At 43.4% G+C, this 15573-nt stretch overlaps 1 long non-coding RNA gene across 1 annotated transcript in view; it reads right to left on the bottom strand.

Annotated features, from left to right (window-relative positions):
- Positions 1–2542: 2542 nt before the first annotated feature.
- Positions 2543–15573, bottom strand: part of LOC130366880 (uncharacterized) — a 106879-nt gene continuing 93848 nt past the window's right edge. The window contains exon 3 of the long non-coding RNA XR_008891974.1: positions 2543–2597. This is a non-coding gene — a long non-coding RNA (uncharacterized LOC130366880). The remainder of the gene's footprint in view (positions 2598–15573) is intronic.

Genomic DNA, 15573 nt, shown 5'->3' with positions numbered 1-15573 from the left:
AATATAAATCTTCCACATACTGTACCCCTGAATATAATACCGCCACACACTGTACCCACTGAATATAATACTACCACCCACTGTGCCCTCTGAATATAATACCATCACATACTGTACCCTCTGAATATAAATCTACCACATACTGTACCCCTGAATATAATACCGCCACATACTGTAACCTCTGAATATAATACTACCACCCACTGTGCCCTCTGAATATAATACTTAGAGATGAGCGAACTACAGTAAATTCAACTCATCACAAACTTCTCGGCAGTTGATGACTTGTCCTGTGTAAATTAGTTCAGCCTTCAGGTGTTCCCGTGGGCTTTTCCAGCCCACCGGAGCACCTGAAGGCTGAACTAATTTACGCAGGATAAGTCATCAACTGCCGAGCCGAGAAGTTCGTGACAAATCAAATTTACTGTAAGTTCGCTCATCTCTAATAATACTACCACAAACTGGCGCCCTCTGAATATAATACTACCACAAACTGTGCCCTCTGAATGTAACGTTGCCATACAGTGCACCCTCTGAATATAATACCAAAACAGCAGTAACACCCCTCAACATCCGTTAGCTGATGCTATTACCACGGGAGGGGGGTATTGGTGGTGTTGCTAGTGGATGATGGGGGTGCTACTACTGGGGGGTGTTGCTGGAGGATGATGAGGGTGCTACTGACCATCCCCCCTGGCAGTATCACCCCCATCATCCATCGGCAGGATGATCCTCCTGGCAGGAGCACAGCCATCATCCACCATCAGGATCTGCTGATGGAGGTGCTGCTGCTGGGTGGGGGGGTGTTGCTGGTGGATAATGAGGGTGCTACTGCCAGGGGGGGGAGCATTAGGTAGGCAGCAGTTCCCCCACATTAGGTAGGCAGCAGTTCCCCCACATTAGGTAGGTAGCAGTTTTCCCACATTAGGTAGCATAGATTCCCCACATTTGATACTAGTTCCCCCACATTAGGTAGGTACCAGTTACCCCACATTAGGTAGCAATTTCCCCACATTAGGTAGCACAGATTCCCCACATAAGGTAGCATAGACTCCCCACATAAGGTAGCATAGACTCCCCATATTTGGTAGCACAGATTCCCCACATTAGGTAGCATAGACTCCCCACATTAGGTAGCATAGACTCCGCACATTTGGTAGTAGTTTCCCCACATTAGGCCGCAGGTTCCCTTGCAGGTTCCCCACAATGGGTCAAAGTCTCCCCACATTAGATCTCTGGTTCAAACCCCCCCACACACACACACACAAAAAAAACACATACAACACAGAGAGACACACACACAAACACAAACACACACACAGTCAGAGAGACACACACTCACAGGCAGACACACACACAGAGTCACACAAACACACAGAGTCGCACAAACACACACACACAGAGTCACACAGTCACACACACAGAGAGTCACACAAACACACACAGTCACACACAGTCACACACACATAGAGTCACACAGTCACACACACACAGAGTCACATACACACACAGTCACATACACACACACAGTCACATACACACAGTCACACAAATACACAGTCACACACACAGAGAGTCACACACACAAACATAGATAGAGACAGACAGAGAGACAGACACACACGCACTCACCCATCCAGCGCAGCGCTCCTTCTCACGGGGCGCCCTGCGAGTGACGTAACTGACGTCCTACTGCGCGGCCATGCGGTGTGACGTCAGGCCGGCGCAGACGTGGGAGCGGAGGCCGGGCACAGTGCTGGTGAAGGTGAGGGGGGGTGTGATGACGGACGGGCGAAAGAGGGGGTGCTGACGGACAGGCGCACCGCACACACAGCGCAGGTGAAAGGGGGGGGGTGCTGACGGATGGGAGGCCGGTCGGGTACAGATGGGGGGTGGGTGCTGCGGAGCGTCTTGGTGTCACCCCATTAGGTTGGTGTCACCCGGTGCGGACCGCACCCCCCGTACCCGGGTCGCAATGCCACTGTTAGTAATACTAGATAAACTAGCTCAACTTGGTTAAAGTCCACCACTATTTGACACATGAAACACACACCACCCAGTGTCAAACTTCAGGAAATGGTATTACTATTATTCATGTTAGAAAAAATTGTGTCAATTGTAGAAAAAACTACAAACACAGAATGTGTCGGCAGATAAGAACCATTTCGCACTCATCTAGTTTGCCCAACATTCTGAATACTATGAATATTCCCTGGCCCTATTTAATATGAAGGATAGCCTTATATCTATCTTATGCTTTAACTCCATCATTGTATTTACAGCTATTCCTCCTCAGGAAAGCCATTCCATGTATACACTACTCTCTCAGTAAAGTAATACTTCCTGATATAACTGCATATACCTTTGCTCCTCTAATATAAAACTACAGTATGTTCTCTTGTGGTAGTTTTTCTTTTTTTTAATATCCTCTCCTCCATTACTGTGATGATTCGTTATGTATTTAAAACATGTTAAGGTCCTTTAACATTTCCTGGTAAGTTATGCAACAGTTAAACGTTGGGTTGTCAATTTAAAAACTTGCCATTTCGGTGTTGAAAGTGAGAAACCCAGTGGAAGGCCTGCTTCTGTCTCTGTGCCTGTGGAGAGAATTAAGAAGTTGTGTTAGGCTCAACAATTAACCTTACCTAATCATTAGCCTCTATATTGCGGGGAAGATCAGCAGATTGATATATTGTTTTGTTAAAAAGGTTCAAACCTAAACTTTCTATTTATTAATTTAAAAGCTTTGCTCTTTTTGGGCTTAGGAGTTCACTGGGTGTTCTACTTAGTGATTGACAGCTATCATTAGAACAACCCACTGGACTCCTCAGCTTTTCTGCTTTATAACATGCAGCCTACTGAATAAAAAAAAAAAAAAAATAATAATAATAATAATAATATATATATATATATATATATATATATATATATATATATATATATACATTAGATAGATAGATGAAGATAAATAAATCAATATTATCCTTGAGAGTGCCGAAGTTTTCCTTCTATAGATAAGTAGCTACGTAAATGGCAATACCAACAGCACATTCAAAGCAAAAATAACGATAACAGTGCATATAGTGAGCAAGGTAGATCAAGTTAACCCCAAACACATATATGTTGAAGCAGGAAGATACAGAACTAATAATTATAAGGGTCAGCAATGTATTGAAGGGGTATTTTAGGATTTTTTTTTGATTTGACTATGCTGTAGGGGCTGTGAAGTTAGTGTAGTTCATAATATAGTGTCTGTATCTGTGTGTGACGGTTTTCTCACAATTCTTCTATGATTTTAACCCCAATATTTATTTTTAACAGCATACAAAATGACTGCAGTCTCGGATTTTTCCCAGCTTGCAATGCGGCCGAGACCTGACTCACTAGTCAGCTGAGGATAGGGAGCCTGTCTGCTTCAATGGGTGGAGGGATCGCTTGATGGGAGAGAGATCAATCTGCAACAATCAGCTGTAGGCACCCTGATTTTGTTTCAATGGGTGGGGTGGCTGATGTGTGGGAGGTAGGAAAATGGCATTGTGGGATTTGTTGTAAAAAAAAAACATAAGTTAAACAGTAAATACAAGTTCACAAAAAGCTAGCCACAGTGTTATGGTAATCTCATGACATAGCCATTTAGCCCCAAGACAAGAGCGGATCCTTCCTAAGCATATCCATTACTGTCTGCCAGGTACTTACTAAAATCCCCTTATGGTGGAGAACCCCTTTAATGCAACTAGGGATGAGCAAATCAAATCTGACAAATCCAAATTCGTTATATATTTCAGGAAAATTTTGATTCGTAACGAACGTGAATATTGCCACGATTCGATAGCTCGAAATGCTTCATTAAACTCCATTTAGTGCGGTCCTGGCTCCAGGGGCCAGGCATCGAAAATGGCGAATCCACATGTGAGGACAAGGGGCAAGGAATCCTGGGAAGGGGGGAACAAGCGTCTGCTGAATGACCCCGAATCGCATGCAGCATGCAGCCTATCAGCAGCCAGCCACCCCTGTGATGTCACAGCCCTATATAATCGGCAGCCATCTTGCAGCCAGTCACATCAGTGTTCTATTACAGAAAGAGAGGGACAGACAGCAATGTGTGTTGCACAGAAAAACATTTCTACAGCAGTGATTCACCTCCCAGACACATCCGCATTCTATTGCAGAGAGAGAGGGCCAGAGAGCAGTGTGTGTTGCACAGAAAAGCTTTTTTTACAGCAGCAATTCACCTCAAGCCCAAATCCAGCCTACAAGCACTGATAGGAAAGGGAATGAGATTGAGAGAGAGAGTGCAATTTTGAGTATAGTACACAGTGATTGTGTGCTGCAGCACTGGTGTGTACAATAACTGAAAAGCTAATAGTAGCCAGCCAGTTAGGGTGAGCAGAGCACTAAAAGCATATTGTCCTCTATTAAGTGTAACCTTTGCGTACATCTAAGTGGGGTACCATTTTGTTCCTGTAAAAGTCTTAAGGGTCTAGATACTGTGAAAGACCAGGCAAAAGTACACACCTGCTGGTGTTGTAGACAAATACTGTTTTAAGCATACTGGAGCTCATAAGTGCATACCACATACATACATCTAAGTGCAGTACAATTTTGTTCCATCAGTTGACATCAGTGACGTGCAGACACAACTCGATGATGATAAAGCTGTTCGCACTTGGGAGCTGGTGCAGAATGGGCTTCATCTTCATCAAGAGAAGAGGTTTTCAGGTTGCCTGTGAGGCAGCAGCTGAGCCAGCAAGGTGGTAGCATGGTTGGCAGTCAGCGTGGTGGCAGAAGTGGAAAGTCTGGAGCCAAATGTGCCCGGGGTAGACCACCTGCTTTGCGGCAGCCTACCCTCCCGGGAGGTAGTAGAACAGGGGTAGCAGAGAACTGATGACTTGTGCCAAGCTGAGGTGGAGAGTAACAAGCAGTAATTTCTTTGTGAAGAAGGCAGTACCAGCCCTGCGCAATTTTGTGGAAGGTGGGCCGGTTCTTGAGCCTGTCTCAAAATTGTCACAACTGCTCAGGTCCTTTGAGGAAGCCAAATTATTAGTCAGTTTCCAAGATTACGGGATGAACAAGGTCATTCCTCTGCTTCATTTACTACCACACATGCTGGAAACTATGGCTGGTCAGGGCACTGGAGATGTGGCACCTACATCTCACGGCCACATGAGCCCTGTGGGGGCTGAACTGGGGGAGGGGGAGGGGCACAGTGGAGTACAGTTTAGGTTTCGCGAGATGGGCAGTTTTTCTAGTCATCTGAGAGGAGAGGAGGAGCAGGAGCAGCTAGAGGAGCTAGATGGTTATGAGAAAGGTGAGACAGAGGACCCAGACACATCGTGGCAGTATGCAGTGGGGATGGAGACAGGGAGTCCCTCCGAGCCACTTGCACAAATGGCATGATGCATGATCACTCGCTTGCGCAGTGACCGCCGAATTGTCACCATTCGGCAGCAGGACGACTTCTGGCTCTCCACCTAGAGCAGGAACTGAAGTTGCAGGTGGTGGCATACCTTCACATAACCCTGCCAGCACACCTTGAAGATTTGCTGGACTTCTGCGCAGCCAAACTTTATTTGTGGGCACAGCTAGCATAGTTTGCCCTGGAAAAGCTGTCCTGCCCGGCCAGTAGTGTGCCATTAGAGTGGGTGTTTAGTGCGGTGGGGGCCATAGTAACCCCAAGGAGACTGTCCACGAAAAATGTGGAGAGACTGTACTTTGTGAAGATGAGTTAGGCATGGATCAGCCAGGATTTCCACCCACCAATGCCTGATGCATCAGAGTAGACTGACCATGGTGCCACACCAACACTTCACAAATATGGATAGTGCAAAACATATTTAAAGGGGTACTCTGCCCCTAGACATATTACCCCCTATCCAATGGATAGGGGATAAGATGTCAGATTGCCGCGGTCCCGCTGCTGTGGAGCTCCGGGATCCCCGCTGCGGCACTGCGCTATCATTACAGCACAGAGCAAGTTCGCTCTGCACGTAATGATGGGCAATACAGGGGCCGGAGCATCGTTATGTCACGGCTCCACCCCTCGTGATGTCACGGCCCGCCCCTTTCAATACGAGTCTATGGGGGGGCGTTGCGGTCCTCACGCCCCCTCCCATAGACTTGCATTAAGGGGACGGGCTGTGATGTAATGAGGGGCGGAGCCATGACATCACGCTGCTCCGTCCCCTGTATAGCCCGTCATTACGCACAGAGCGAACTCGCTCTGTGCTGTAATGATAGCAGGGTGCAACAGCGGGATCCTGGGGCTCCCCAGCAGCGGGACTGCTGCAATCTGACATCCGATCCCCTATCCTTTGGATAGGGGATAAGATGTCTAGGGGCGGAGTACCCCTTTAAGGTGCTGCTCCTCAGTTACAGACATTCTTTGGCTTCAGACCTCAAGTAAGTATTGGGGATATGCATTAGATGAAACTTAACTTTTCTTAAGATAAAATATATGTACCCAAAATTTTTTGGAAATCAAACAAAGGAAAGGTGTGCAAAAAACACAATGTGCCACCTACACCACCAAGTATTGATGTGATGCAAAGACCTCTAAAAGGTGGAAGGAAATAACGTATGGTCCATTGTAAACAGTGGGGGTAAAAACTTCCCATGTTAGTCCCTACTCTCACATTCTTAATTCCATTCTTGGCTAGTGTTACTAGCCACTATATGGTCTCCTCATGCTTCTGCCACCTCAAGGCTGTGTCACTGTACCGCCGCGTGGTCTCCTCATGCTGCTGGCACATTAAATATAACTTTTTAGGTTCATCTATTTGAAATCTTCAATTTAAATGTTAAAAAATATCTTTAATCTTTTCAATTGTGAGGCCCTATGGTCTCATCAGGCTGTTGCCACCTCCAGGCTGGATCATTCAACAACTATATGGTCTCCTCATGCTGCTGCCACCTCCACGCTGTGTCATTCAGCCACTATATGGTCTCCTCATGCTGCCGCCACCTTCATGCTGTGTCATTCAGCCACTATATGGTCTCCTCATACTGATGCCACCTCCAGACTCTTTCATTGTGCCGCTCTACGACAGTGATTCCAATAGCTAGGCGTCCTAATCTTCATGTTATCCGAAATAAATGTATTATTTCACTAACCCAGCACACACCCTATGCAAGTCACAGCAAGACAAAGTGAGCCCCTATTGAGGCTCTCTGTTTGCCAGAATTAGAGACAATTTAATACAGATTTGCCACAAATAAATTCAGACCGAACCAAATTTTTTCGGAAAATTTGGCGAATCGGACGAATCAAATTTTTCAGAAATTTGCTCACCTCCTAAATGCAACATGTAGAGTAGCTAAAAGATTTTAAAACATCACCAAAGTCATACAAATATTTACTTCAAGGAAAACATTTATTACATTAACATTGTTGGAAAAAGTAAAAATCACAGAGAACTATTGCATAAATAAAAAATAGTTAGCTAAAGATTATGTTTTTAAAAAGGTATAAGGCATAAGTTATTGCCAGATGCTTTTAAGTAAAAATAAAATAAAGTACATATACATAATAAAACCATATCTAGTCATAACAATACATACAAATAATATGAGTTATTAATAAGCAATACTACTATACTACTGTTGAGTCACAGATTGCCCAGCAGTGTCATGACAAGCTTACACATTGGATTTGGCGGCAAGGAGCCCCTTCTGTTGTGGTACTGTTCCTCTCATTTATAATTTTACCATGACGTAAACTGGTTTATTCACTCTAGCCTTCCATTTGAGCATCTTTTTGGAAGTGAGACACTGATGCCATTTGAGCTATATTGGGTAAGGGCAGGACACCAGGCACTGTGACAATATGCCCTTGACTTCCAGGGAGTCTCAGAAAGTGCTGCTCTAGTGAAATGAATCATTGGTCTCATTAATGTGCAGTTGGATCCAGTTTCAGTGTCTGACATGGGAATCACTTGCTCCTCTCAGCAGCACTGTCGGCAGGATGTTTCTGTTATCATTACATTTCATATCTGCATGCCAGCTCAGGTCCTGTGGGAGGGCCGTTCGAAGAAGGGTGGAGGGGGAGCACTGCTTGTCCTGGCAAACTTCTTGTGCTGGCACCATTTCAGACGGCAAGGAAAGTAAATGAGCAGCCAAGTTTGGCAATACGTCGATATTAGCTGTGATACAGGAATGCGTCTAGCCCCTGCTGCTTGTTACCATGATGATACAGACTGCGTCTTCTAATGTAATTAGCAATGATATTCATTCAATATAATTTTAATATGTTTTGCTACTTCTTAAAGGGTCATTTAGAGGACTGGTTCTGAGGCTGTTATTAGCCCTCAAAAAGCACAAGCCTACGAATGAAGAATTTTACATAGCACTGATGTACTGTGTAACCGATCTCTCCTGATTTGTTTACAACATTCAGAGCCATTTTTAGTTGCCTGCCCTTGGGGCCACCTAATTGCTGAGAATGTTTTCCTCTAATTTACATCATTCAAATAACAGTACCTCATATCCATATCTGTGTCCATGAGCTAAACAGTAGTGAACACTTTGAATGTTTTGAAATGCAATTTTTTGACCTTGGTGGTACTTATTATTAATGTACGAATGATAAAAAAAAACTAAGCATTAGCGGCTTATGTTCTCCATTGACCCAGACCTTGAAGCCTTTCTTCATAGAGGTGGACATTTCTTTTAGGAGTCGGATCCTTCTCTCTTAAAAGGGCAGTAAAAGAGCTTCTTCTCCAAAGCCACTCCACCTCCAAAGAATTCTAATATAGGTGCCTACAAACTAAATTGGAGGGGTAGCATGAGTCCTGTGACCTTCTACATGGCCCATGACAACCTGTTTTACCTGTAGTCTGTTCATTGCTTAAAACCCCATACGGTTTGTTGGTCCTTGGTCTACTAATTTGCTTTCATCATTCATTTTTCCTCAGTACTACTCTTTTGACCATAGAGATTTGGTTACTGAAATTGTGTCACTTTGGTTTCTTTTGGTTTATGTTTTTTCTACTTTTTGCACACTATTTGCCACACATAAATATACCTTAGCCGCCAACACAGATGAGACAACCACTGCTTGTGCCGCAGTCAAATAAATGGGTCATAAAATGTAAGAGAGTTAGAGAGCTAAGCAGTCTAAAATGGGAGTCACAAGCAGAAGGATGTAGCTACCGAGCTCTCCTCCTCCCCTCTGACTCTAAGCTCCCCACACCTCTGGTTAATCCCTGCCCTGCTGTCATCTAGCTGACTCTCCTGGCTGACTGATCATCTCTGCTACAGATGAGAAGCAGGAGTCCATGCGGTGATGCTCCTGGGCTATTGCTATTGCTCTGCACTGCTCTGGTGAACGGGTTCCTGAGGTCATGGCACACGGCTGGATTTCTGGACTTTTTTGGACATGGTGATGCTTGGATAACGCGATATGCCAGGGTATGCGAGAGGAGGATGTCAGCAGTTAGAAGCATGCCACTGGGACAATGGAACTCTGCTGATTCAGATGGCCTCTGTGAGGATCTATGTGCCCTCTATGAGGGTAACAGGATGTCTCTGTATGCAGCCAGCCCTTTGTCCTCCCTTGGAGGTGTGGAAGCCTGGGTGCTGCGGGCTGCCGGGACATGTAACAGAGAGATGTTGGGCGCCATAAACTGTTAAACAGTGATGCTCCTGCTGGAGCATGCCAACGGGGACAAAGACACTTTGTAGTCTTATATGCCCTTGGGATTGAAATAAACTGCCTATATGCCCTCTATGATGGAATTGAAAATGGAGCCTATTTGCAGTACTTTAACCCTTTAAGGACACAGCTCATTTTCTCCCTTAAGACGCAACCCTTTTGTGTAAATCTGACCACCGTCACTTTACGAATTAATAACGCAAAAACGCTTTTACCGATTATTCTGATATTGTTTTTTCGTGACATATTCTACTTTATGTTGGTGGTAAATTTTTGTCGCTACTTGCATCCTTTCTTGGTGAAAAATCCCCAAATTTCATGAAAATTTAGAAAATGTTGCATTTTTCTAAATTTGAAGCTCTTTGCTGGTAAGGAAAATGGATATTCAAAATAAATTTTATATTGATTCACAAATACAATATGTCTACTTTATGTTGGCATCATAAAATGGACATATTTTTACTTTTTGAAAACATTAGAGGGCTTCAAAGTATAGCAACAATTTTCAAAATGTTGATGAAAATTGCAAAATCTGAAGGGACAGATGTTACAGAACTACAACTCCCAGCATGCCTGGGCAGTCTTGGCATGCTGAGAGTTGTAGTTTGGCAACATCTGGAGGGCCACCATTTGGGCACCACTGTAGTAGTGGTCTCCAAACTGTGACCCTCCAGTTGTTGCAAAACTACAACTCCCAGCATACCCAGACAGTTTGGCAACCACTAGAAGGGCAGCAGTAAAGATCGATTTACTGCCCCCTTCCTCCCCCCCCACCGCACCATCGCCTCCCTACCTGCGCAGCTGATCTCCGCAGTCTCCACCGATGGTCCCCACGGCATCTTCTCTTCAGGTACCCCCCGCCATCTTCTCCCCCCATTCTGCCCAACATCCAGGGGTGGGAAGAGCGGGGGGTTTCCATGGCAACCCCCTGTCATGCGCTGCCATTGGTCAGAATTTATTTCTGACTAATTTCAGGGGATAGGAGGAGATCGCAGCACTGCAATCTCGCTCCTATCCCTCAGGATGATCGTGGCTGTCACTGACAGCTCCGATCATCCCGTTTTTCTGGGCGATCGGGTCACCAGAGACCCGATCAGCCCGGAATAGAAGAAAATCGCATTTCTGAATTGACATGCGATTCTCTGCAATCGCCGACATGGGGGGGGGGGTCTCAGGACCCCCCTCGGCGATGTGCCGGGATGCCTGCTGAATGATTTCAGCAGGCATCCCGGTCCCCAACCGGCTAGAGGCAGGGACCGGAATTCCCATGGGCGTATGCATACGCCCTACGTCCTTAAGGACTCGGGATGCAGGGCGTATGCATACGCCCTACATCCTGAAAGGTTAAGAATTTTTTTTTTTTGTGGCCTGCATAATAGACATGTGCAAGGTCGACTTTATAAGTTGTTTTGACTCGCGAATCTATGACAGTTACATACAGTCTATTTGCCTGCCTGGGTAAAAGCCTAGCAGGATATGTACATTTCACCACTTGACTCAAACATGTTTATATTTGTCAGGAAAGGAAAGGAGAATTTGTGTGTGTGTTTGATAGGTCTCGATTCAGCTAGCAATCTATGATCTCTATATTGTTATTTCTCAGGAATATTGTGACTTAAAAGAAACTACTGCAGTGCTGGATACCGGTCCAAAACCGGAGGAGCAGTGGTCAGAGCACCGAAGATGACATGCTGGTAATTTACCATGAATGCGTGTCCTTGCTGCTCCGCTCTGCCGTTTCTATGGGCGCACGCATTGGATGTCAGTGACATGCCTGCGTGTGCTACCTCCCGGCGGCCCCTGCGTTTTTAAAGTTAACGCAGGGCCACAGAAAGGAAACTCATAATCCATACTCCGGGAGTCCCGGCCGATTGCAGCACTCGGCGTATGAGATGAATCCCAACTTTTGAGAACATTTTATTGGGTTTAAAAGTCGTCTTATACGCCGAAAAATACAGTAATTTTTTTTTTTTTTGCTTTAGTTTTGCTTATGTGCTACATATTTATCATACTTTCACAGGGGGTTGATAAATTTGGAGCACATAAGCAAAAGAGACTTTTTTGCTACTTTTAAAATTTGCTCACGTACGGGAGTTTTGCACTCAGGGTCAGACCTGGAGTAGCCTTGCAACTTTTTTTGCCTACGTGCGACTTTCGAACATCATAAATACCTGACCACTGCAAAGTGAAAACTGAAATTTACTTAGTTAAGGCTGTTTGCAACTTTTTGCTTACTCACAAAAGTCATGCAAAAAAGTTCTAAGGCGAATGTGCGACTGTTTGTGCGACTTTTGTGTGCAAAAAAAAAAGAGGAAATAATATTGTGGTTTAAAAGAAAGAAAAAGGGAGAAAAAAAACTTCACATTGTTTTTCCTTTCATTTTTGGGGTTTATTTTTATTCATAGTTTTTTATTATTTATTCAATTTTTCTTTTTATTTATTTACTTATCTCTTTCGCTTCTTCTAGCATATTTCCCCCGAGTTGGATACTTGTATGGATCATTATCATATTCTTATACCACTATATTCCTATTTGTTTTAACTTTTTATAGCCTTTATTGGAACATAATATGGGTAGGACTTGTCTGGGGTGGGGCGTAGATATATGTTTCATAGATTGTGCATTTCATGCTTGTGCTGTCAAGACATAGACACCAATGATAAATCTCCTGTACACCCCCCTCCCCCCCATGTTGTCTTTGAACAAAGAATGCTTTCATTGCATGCTTTAGCTTTTTTTTTTTTTTTTTTTTAAATACTACATTTAAGTGACAAGCACATCCAAAAAATGCATCTTAGCTTGCTCTTTCTTCCTCAATTGATTTTGATGGTCAAATCAAAAACATCAAAAACTGCTTGAAAAAAATCTCACCTACAGGTTTTACATGCACTACCTCCATCAGTGATAATTTTTTTAGGACTAGATTGGACCTCTTGGTCTACACCATGTGACCATTAGGCCAACATTAACCCCTTCAGGATTCAGGGCATACAGATACGGCCTGGCGTCCTGGTAGTTAAGGACACAGGGCGTACCTGTACACCCGTGGGAATGTCATTCAGCAGGCATCCCGTGACAATGCGCAGGGATCCGCCCAATGCCCAGGTGATTCCGGTCACGTGTGACCTAATGACCCAGAATTAGAAGGTGATCGGCTTTGTAACAAACACCGCCAATCACCTCCTGTAGCTAGGAGGATGTGGCGATCCCGTCACCTCCCCAGGAGTGCTGCTATTGGTCAAATGATCGTCAGACCAATAGCAGCCGGCAGAGGAGGGGTTAATGTCCCCTTTTCTCAGCTCTGCTCGCCCTCAGGGCTGAAGAAAAGCTGTGTAGTGCAGGGTGAGCTTCATTGTACAGGGACAGGTATGAGGTAAAAAAAAAGTAAAAGTAAAAAAAGTTTTTTTGTTTTGTTTTTTTTTGCTGTTCTGGCTCCATAGGGGCTTTCTAAATGTTGAAAAGAAAACTTTTGTGTGCAGCTCACAACCAACATCCGAGGTATATGTGGTTAAAAAGATCGATCTCCACCTATCAAAAATATAATAGTAGTTAATAGTATTTTTTAACCACACCTTAAGGATGATACACAATGAAAAAATAATGAAGACAGTTTTTTTATATATGAATGCAAAAATGGTTTATTTTACAATATTAATCACAATTATTAAAACAATATATAAAATTTATGCATAAAAATTACAGACTGATATCATCTGCCATTTGGGCCCCAATGGCTAGAAAATTAAAACACTACTGCTAATAATTCAGATAGCTCCGCTAGTCCGGCAATTAAATGTCAAAAAGATGTAAAAAATTTGATAAGTAGAAAGTCTCTAAAATGGCTACAGTAAGCCGCCCACAGTCACTTACAATGATTATATTATAGTTGCTCACCGTGTCTCCAGCCGTTGGTCATGTACTGCGACGGACCGGGAATGGAAATCTTGCGGCTATTTGGATGTTACGGGCGCTGCAAAACTTGTAAATGCTTTATAGGACTCACAAAGCTGATGAGAGCATAAACTCTGGCAAGAGGCTCCAATGGATGGAAATCTCAGTTGTAGCGTTCCTCCTCTCAGGCAGCGCTTAGATGGATAGGCTGCTTGTGGTTGATTCATGAAGCAGACAGCATACCCGATGTTGTGGAGGTACCTGTGCAATGAGTGGGTCTCCTAGATTTCTTTAAGCCGGCTTTTGATAGTGTAATACCTTTTGCCTACTGAGGAAGGGGTCGATCCAAGCACCCAGAAACACGTCTAGGCACTTATACGGTTTGAATATAGCACCTAAAAAGACGCACTACTAATCTGCATATCATTGCTATCAAAAGCCGGCTTAAAGAAATCTAGGAGACCCACTCATTGCATCTGGCCCTCCACAACATCGGGTATGCTGTCTGCTGCATGAATCAACAACGAGCAGCCTATCCATCAAAGCGCTGCCTGAGAGGAGGAACACTACAACTGAGATTTCCATCCATTGGAGCCTCCTGCCCGAGTTTATGCTCCCATCAGCTTTGTGAGTCCTACACAGCATTTACAAGTTTTGCAGCGCCCGTAACATCCAAATAGCCGCAAGACTTCCATTCCCGGTCCGTCACAGTATGGGACCAGCGGCTGGAGACACGGTGAGCAACGATAATATAATCATTATAAGTGACTGTGGGCGGCTTACTGTAGCCATTTTAGAGGCTTTCTAAATGTGACATGCCCCCCAAAAACCATTTCAGAAAAACTCAGTCTCCTAAATCCCATTGTTGCTCCTTCCCTTCTGAGCCCTCCTGAGTATTTTCTTACTCGAGAGAAATTGAGTTACACATTTTGGGGGGCTTTTTCTTCTTTTACTCCTTGTAAAATTTCAAAAACTGTGTCTATAAGAACATGTGAGTGTAAAAAAATGAAAATTTAGATTTTTCTCCTTCACTTTGCTGCTATTCCTGTAAAACACCTAAATGGTTAATACACTTTCTGAATGTCATTTTGAATACTTTTTTTTTTTTTTGGGGGGGGGCAGTTTTTATATTGTGGTCATTTTTGGGGTATTTATAATATGAAGGCCATTCAAATCCACTTCAAAACTGAACTGGTCTCTGAAAAATTCATATTTGTAGAGTTTTGGGAAAAATTGGAAAATTGCTGCTGAACTTTGAAGCCCTCTGATGTGTTCCAAAAGTAAAAAGAAGTCAACTTTATGATGCAAATATAAAGTAGACCTATTGTATATGTGAATCAATATATAATTTATTTGGTATGTCTATTTTCCTTATAAGCAGATAGTTTCAAATAAAAAAAAAATGCAAAATTTTCAATTTTTTTCAAAAAATTTTGGGATTTTTCACCAAGAAAGGATGCAAGTAACGCCGAAAATTTACCACTAAGGTAAAGTAGAATATGTCACGAAAAAACAATCTCAGAATCAGAGTGAAAAGTAAAAGCATTCCAGAGTGTCTCTGTGTTATACAGAAAATGAATTTGGGGGAATTTTTTTTGAGAGTGGTAAAGATGCTATATAATAAACCCAAAGCAAGGAATAATCTTAACCCCTTAAGGACTCAGGGTTTTTCCGTTTTTTCACTTTCGTTTTTTCCTCCTTACCTTTTAAAAATCATAACCCTTTCAATTTTCCACCTAAAAATCCATATTATGGCTTATTTTTTGCGTCGCCAATTCTACTTTGCAGTGACAGTAGTCATTTTACCCAAAAATGCACGGCGAAACGGAAAAAAAAATCAATGTGCGACAAAATCGAAAAAAAACGCCATTTTGTAACTTTTGGGGCTTCCGTTTCTACGCAGTGCATATTTCGGTAAAAATTACACCTTATCATTATTCTGTAGGTCCATACGGTTAAAATGATAGCCTACTTATATAGGTGTGATTTTGTTGCACTTCTGGAAAAAATCATAACTACATGCAGGAAAATG

The sequence above is a fragment of the Hyla sarda genome, chromosome 4, assembly GCF_029499605.1.
Source record: "Hyla sarda isolate aHylSar1 chromosome 4, aHylSar1.hap1, whole genome shotgun sequence".
NCBI classification, from domain to species: Eukaryota; Metazoa; Chordata; class Amphibia; order Anura; family Hylidae; genus Hyla; species Hyla sarda.
This window is presented reverse-complemented; position numbering and strand designations above follow the sequence as displayed.